The following is a 7,333-nucleotide window of genomic DNA, read 5'->3' on the forward strand; positions in this document are numbered from 1 at the left end:
TTCGTAGGAAATTGCACGTCATAAACACTCGACATTGGCTCATTTCAAGGAAATATTTTCTCAGTCTTTCCATCAAAATGGTAAGCTTCGTCATGTACATCATTATGTGTCCGTAATACGTGTCAATAGTTCTTTACATATTCGCATAACCTTCCTACTTGTCGGTATAAACGTGGAGGTCATTCGTATAGAAGACAAGCCTCTTCCTCGTCCTCGTCCCCGTCCCTTTCCTTTTCCCCTGTCCCGTCATCTAACCCTCAACCACAATATGGTCCGTCACAATATGGACATGTTGGCCCTTCCTCCAACACTCAACAATATGTTATGGGACTTGGCCACATGCGAACTGAATCTCCTCCAGTTCAATCTTCTTTAGCTCCCTTTCCGTCCGTTCCACCCCATTATTCGGCGGAACAATCGAATATTGACGGAAACACAGGTCAAGAAGATAACCGATTCTTCATATGCCCATTTGGAGATTCGTAAGTACTTCATTTTTATTTTAGTATATGTAATATTTAGGGCTTTAGATATTGATGTCAACTGAATTGTCGATGTTGCACAATATCCGTATGATTACAGATTCACGGATGCTCCGTCTGTTGTGAGGGAATTTAACAAAATAGTAAGAAACTTTTGGATGGGAGAGTATATTACTTACAGAAGTGTTCCACAAGAAGTGAAAAGAAATGTGGTGGAATGAGTTCAAGGTAAGTTTTACATATTTTATTTTCTCACCAATTAAGTTTGGTGTAGTATATTGATGGTCAAGAATGATGTAAAGGGACTAGAACAACTTTGTAGTTTTCGATACCTAAAGGACCAGATATTTTCCCCGACATGAACTTTACAAAATCTATCTATATTTGTCTGGTGCAGGGTTATGGATATGTGATCATCATAATAACTTTCAATTTGTGTTTTTATTCATTGCAGCGGAAGTTCAAGTGGGAGGAAGCGGAAGACAATGAAGTGAGAAGAATTTTCGATAAGAAAATCGGTGATTTTATGCGAAATGTCATGAATAGAGCGAAGATCAAGCAAGTGAAGCCGTCTTTCTTTACAGCCGACAATTGAGCGGCAATTAACGATTTTGGGCATCCGAAGCAGTCGGCAACTCGTGAGCGGAATAAGAAGAATCGATCTTCTAGTTCTAGTGATGGGTCACCACATATGCTGGGGCTCTATCAACATTGCGGAGCATCGCAAACGACTGGTAAGTCTGTTAAATGAGTTATAAGTTAATTTAATTCAATTACTCATGTTTACATTTTGTAGGCACAAGAATTGGGGACGGAACCGACATTTGCAGCTACATTTGAACGCACATTTCAAAAGAAAGATAAGACATGGACTGGCGATCGAGCAAAAGCTGTTAAGGTATGTAAGGTTGTACTTTGGCTTATATGTAAACTATAATGAAAACTGTGAATGCTTTCAATATTTATGGTAGATATATATATATATATATATAGTGATTTTATTTTCATCTACATTGTTAATGTAGGAAAAATATGATGAATTTTTAATGAGCAGTGCTAGTGGTAGTGATGATTGTCCTGAGTCCGGACCATCAGTTGATAATATGGCATTATGGATGGAGGCAACGAATGGGGTGAAAAAAAGGAAAATATTTGGGATGGGATCGTTGTCAAGGATGTACATGCTGAATAATCCTGGAAGTTCATCATCCACTGCGACTGGTCGAAGGAGGTCACGACAAGACGAGCAATTGACCCAAGAAGTGCATCGTCTGAATAATTTACTTGTTCATAAGGACGAACAAATAAATAACTTGGAACAACAAATGAGACTCGTTATGCGATACCTTAACCTCAATCGCTATGACGATCCTCCTGTACCTCTAGCCAATCCAATAGGTGATGGGCACAATGATGACCAACACATTGATGCCGAGAATGCTGATGATGATGATGATGATGATGATTTTCTCCAGACTTTCTAGTTAAAATTCTCAAAATCGGGGGTAAGCTTGCTTCATAATCTTGGTTTTTCATAATTTCACTCATATTCATATGTAAGAACATTTATGTTCGTCCTGAAACGTATTTTTGTTAACCTTCTTGTTATTTTACACCTAGTTCCACATCCATGCATAAACGCTTCTTTTATATTCTGGATTGATTTATGTATCGATATTTCCTCAGGTCTCGACAAAAGTGACTACTTTTGGTGTCCTGCCATCGTACCAAAGCTGCGTCTTCTTGTGTATAGTTTTTCTGCATCTTCTATGGTTGTCCCGTCTCTTAGTTCATGTTTTGAATGTATTGTAAGATTGGATATCAAATAGCATCATGTCAGACTCTGCAACTTTCCTTCAATTATTTGTTTCAATTATTTGTCATTGTGGCTGGTTTGTCAGAATCTATGGTTTGTTCGTTTTTCTGTTTCAATTATATGTCATTGTCTCCTTTGTTTGATATGGACAAGAATTTATGGCCGAAATGATGTAAAAATAACGACGAATATTTTAAGCCGAATTTTGCGATCATTACAGTTCGTCGCTAATTTGCAACGAATTTCGTGTCGAAATTTACGACGAATTTTGCGACGAATTTTGCGACGAAATTTGCGATGAATTTTGCGACGACGATTTTGCGACGAAATTTGCGACGAAATTTGCGACGAATTTTGCGACGGATAGCGTTCGTCGCAAATTTGCAACGAAATATTTGCGACGAATTTTGCGACGGATTGTATTCGTGGCTAATTTGCGACTAATTTTGCGACGAATTTATTTTTGTTGCGATGAACTTTTAAATTTTCCGTTGCAAAATTTTGTGACGACCTAGTAGCGACGGAATTTTTTCCGTCGCAAAATTCGTCGCAAATTCGATTTGCGACGGATTTTTCCAAATTTTCCGTCGCAAATTTCGTCGCTAATCCGGTGTTTTTTTGTAGTGGATAAGAAATAATAACACTAAGGGCATGTTTAGTAACACTCATATTTCTCTATTTTTTTGTTCTTTATTATCTGGAATAGAAAAAGAACTTAAATCCATTTAGTAACGTCAGTTAATTTTTCTATTCCTCGAAATAGAAAAGTGGCCAGTGAATAGATTTGGAACAGAAATAAGAAGTAAAAAAAATCTACTTTTTTGTTTTCGGGAACAGTTTCTAAAACAATGTCATTTTCTTTTTCTCATTTCTTTCTTTCCTTCCTTTTTCTTTCTCCTCTAGCTGGTCACCAAGCCTCAGTAATGGCCGGCAACTGGCCGGAGACAAGGGTTGGTGAGGCTCGCCTGTTGGCCTTAGTGACCGGCTAGAGGAGGAAGAAGAAGGGAGGAAAAAAAGAAATGAAAAAAAGAAAAAATTTTAAAAATTAGAAAAATCTCAGAAAATTAATAAAAACCTAAAAAAAAGTACACATCACAAAAAAAATTAAAGGTCGTTCAAACACTTTTTTGTTCTTTTTTTATTCCGAGAATATAAATTTTGTGCAGTTATAGAATAGTTCATCTGAGAAACTCGTTTAGGAAATAGAAATAAAAAAACTATTTCTGAAAAAAAATTATTCTCGGCCCTTGCTGATGATCTCTTTTGCCCGGCAAAAAAGAATGGGCTATAGATGTTTGGGGTGTCAATGATTCGGTTCGGTTCGGATTTTTAGAAAAATCGAATCTAACTGAACCATTTTGATGTTTGCTTGCTCTGAACCGAAAGGCGACACGAACCAATTGGATTCGAACTGAAAAATGTAGTTCGATTCGGATTGGTTCGGTTCAGTTTTCGGTTTTCCTCTTTTCATTTTTTCTGCGCTTCCACTTCCTCTGTAACGATCTGTCCAATGTTCAATTCCCCTCTCTCTCTCTAGGTAGATTCTTCACTAGTTGAGTAGCGAAATTTGCAGCTTTTGAACCGAATCTCGTCTGATTTATCGAGTGAGTCGAGTCTTGCGAGAAATGGGTGCCGGAGCTTCTTGCTCATCAAGTCCAGATTCGGAGTCCACGGCGAGGCTCCTAGGGTCGACGACGATCGGGGAGGTCAGGCTATACGGCGCCGATCCGGTGATAATCAGGTGCTGGCCGACACCGGCGTCAGGATCGTGATTGGGGCGGCCAATGGCGACATACCGTCATTGGCCTCCGATCCCGGCCCGGCCGCTCGGTGGGTCAGCTCCAACATCCTCCCGTTTTGTCCCGCCAGCAACATCAATCTCGTCACGGGGGCCTCGGACGTGGGAGACGGTGGCGGGGACGGGGGGAGGCGGCGGGGTCGTGGGGAGACGGGGCGGAAGCCGGCGGGGTGGTTGCCGCGGTCGGGGAAGGCGACGGGGACGCCTTGGGCAAGGCTGAGGGTGAAGGCGACTTGGACGGGGTGTGGGTTGGCGATGGTGCCACCGCCAAGCCGACGAGGAGGACCGCCATTGTGGCCAGAGTGAGCAACGCGCTCGAGCCAGCCATGGGAGAAGAGCGAGAGAGAGAGAGAGAGAGAGAGAAGAGTGAGTGAGAAGAGAGAGGATAGATCAGAAAAGGAAAAGAGAGAAAAAAGTGGGTGAGGGAAGAGAGAGTGCACGAGAAGGGACGAAAAAGGAAAAAGAAATCGAATCCAATCCGAACTGAAACCGAATCATCAATAAATCAAATTTTTTTTTTATAATCCAAACCAAAATCGAAAATACAAATTTTCGGTTCCGGTTCAGTTCGGTTTCAGTTTTGATTCGATTTTCGATTCGATTTTTGACACCCCTAATAGATGTAAACACCCTCCGTTGACTTTGCATGTTGTTTTTTTAGTTTGTCTTAATTCTAATTCCTTTCTCACTCTTAGACTTTTCCTCTACTTTGCGGGAGTCAAACTTTGCAACTGTAATACAAGCGTCCCCACCACCTAATTCCTATACCAGTAGGGCCGCATGCCTATTGGCGACTTTGCATGTTGAAGTTGTACAATATTCCCATTCTCCAAATGTGAACAGATGCTCCTTGCAAAAAGGACAGCCTCGCGAACCTGGACAGTGGACAGACAACACCGCATTCGGCATCCTGCATCCAATATTCACTGCCATCATTCATTAAACAAATTCTACGAAACGACGGTTGTTCCGCAAGTAGTCCAAACCTGGTCGATCTATATAGATGGACTCACCATGCTGTCTTGTATTCGTCACTCCAAGTTATGCACAGAGAGAGAGATGGAAGGCGAAGGCCCGGTGTGTGTAACAGGAGGAACTAGATACGTTGCGTCCTGGCTCATCAAGAAGGGCTACACCGTCCGGACTACAGTTCGTCCGAGTACTGCTGGTATGAGGTTATGCACCTGATGCTTCCTTCTCATTTCATCCCAACAATATGAACAAGCTCTTATATGGGACTCTCTTCCTTTTCTTTTGGGTTAATACCATGAAAAATCCTAAACTGATATACTTATGATAATTTTACCCCGAACTATTTTTTTGACCACAAAAAATCCTAAACTGGTACACCTATGATAATTTTACCTTGAACTATTTTTTTGACTACCAAAAATCCCAAACTGGTACACCTGCGACAATTTTATACCGAACTAATTTTTAAATATTATTTTTTTATTTTTTCAATTTTTTTATTTTATTTCTTTTTCCTTTTTTTTTTTCCTTCATCTTCTTTATCTTCAACCCATGGCCGGCAAGGTCGGCCCCGCTTGTTGGGCGAGGCCGACCTCGCCGGCAATTGGCGAGGTCGGCCCTGCCCACCCTTGGCGAGGGGTCGTCCTCGCCGTCGCTAGCGAGGCTCGGCCCTGCCAGCAATTGGCGAGGTCGGCCTCGCTTAGAAGCGGCGAGGTTGAGTCTCGCCAGCGACAGCGAGGATGACTCCTCGCGGACAATTGGCGAGGTCGAACCTCGCCAGGGGTGGGCAAGGCCCACCTCGCCAATTGCCGGCGTGGGGTCGTCCTCGCTGTCGCTGGCAAGGTCGCCTCGCTAGTTGCCAGCGGGGCGGAGCCTCGCCAGCGATGGTGAGGACAACCCCTCGCTAGGGGTGGGCAAGGCCGACCTCGCCAGTTGCTGGTGAGGTTGTTCTCGCCTAGCAATGGCGAGGTCGGCCTTGCCAGCAGTCGGCGAGGCCAACCTCGCCGGCCCTCGCCTCTGGCCAGTCGCCGAACCGGCGACCGGCCATAGGTTGAAGATAAAGAAGATGAAGGAAAAAAAAAAAAGAAAAGGAAAGGAAAAAAGAAAAGAAAATATTTTGAAAAAATAAAAAAATTAGTTCTGGGTAAAATTGTCGTAAGTGTACCAGTTTGAGATTTTTGGTAGTCAAAAATATAGTTCGGGATAAAATTGTCATAAATGTATCAGTTTTGGGTTCTTTGTGGTAAAAAAAATAGTTTGAGGTAAAGTTGTCACATGTGTACCAATTTAGGGTTTTTCGTGATATTAACCCTATTTTTATATAGAGATACGTACTGTGCACATGTTTTTCCAAAGAAAAGAGTTTAAATTTTTTTTGTCCGTCTAAATCAAGTATATATGCCAGGCAGCTAAGACAGTTCTACGATGAGAATCCATATTACTTTGAATGGAACACACGTTATGCCGTCGTGTTGTTGAAAAATAATTGGTTTCATCTTGCATGACACAAACAGCTGCATAAAATAGTTCATGCTCTTCGGCAATATGTGTATTAACCCAAAACCAAATCATATCCATGTTCAAGCAGATATTAACTAGGACAAACTTCAACACGATCAACAGAAGTACCGAAGTTTAACCCAAAAACAGGTGTCATCACATAATTCTGGACAAGCATCATGACTTGTCAGTACGTTAGAGAGAGAGAGAGAGAACCTGCAGCAGCAGCAGCTACCCTGTCTTGTTCCGAGTCTCTTACGTTGAGGACGAGCTTGGTCCTCTAGGAAGGGTTTGAACTATGAAAGTCAGAGACATGATAATGCAACTCAATCCCATCTGACCACCCCAAGTCTTCAGATCAAGAACCAACCCAATGTTCACTGGGATTTTCGTGAGGGCCATCGAGACGTGAGGGTCACCCATGAAGGTTGGAGGAATCATTGAAACGAGTTTTGGGAAATGGCAAGTGTATGTGTGCGCTCGAGAGAGAGACTTGGAGGATATGATGCCGATGACAACGTATTTATAGGGGCTTCCAATAGTAAGACAAATTGATCTTCGGTAGTACCGACAGTTCATGGTTTTTTCTTGTTTTGGAATAACCGAAAAGTTCTTTAACCCTAGAATTGTTTTTTCCATCCATTTTTGTTTCCTCCTATTGCCTTCTCTTTTAGAGAACGGACGACTAAACTTCGTTCGAGAGTTGATATGTCTCGAATTTGAGCTAAGAAACTTAGCGTCCTCCGATCTAATGTTTATGCAAGC

This window comes from Syzygium oleosum, unplaced genomic scaffold, assembly GCF_021117445.2.
Source record: "Syzygium oleosum isolate NSW1041296 unplaced genomic scaffold, Sole_v2.1 Sole_v2.15, whole genome shotgun sequence".
NCBI lineage: Eukaryota > Viridiplantae > Streptophyta > Magnoliopsida > Myrtales > Myrtaceae > Syzygium > Syzygium oleosum.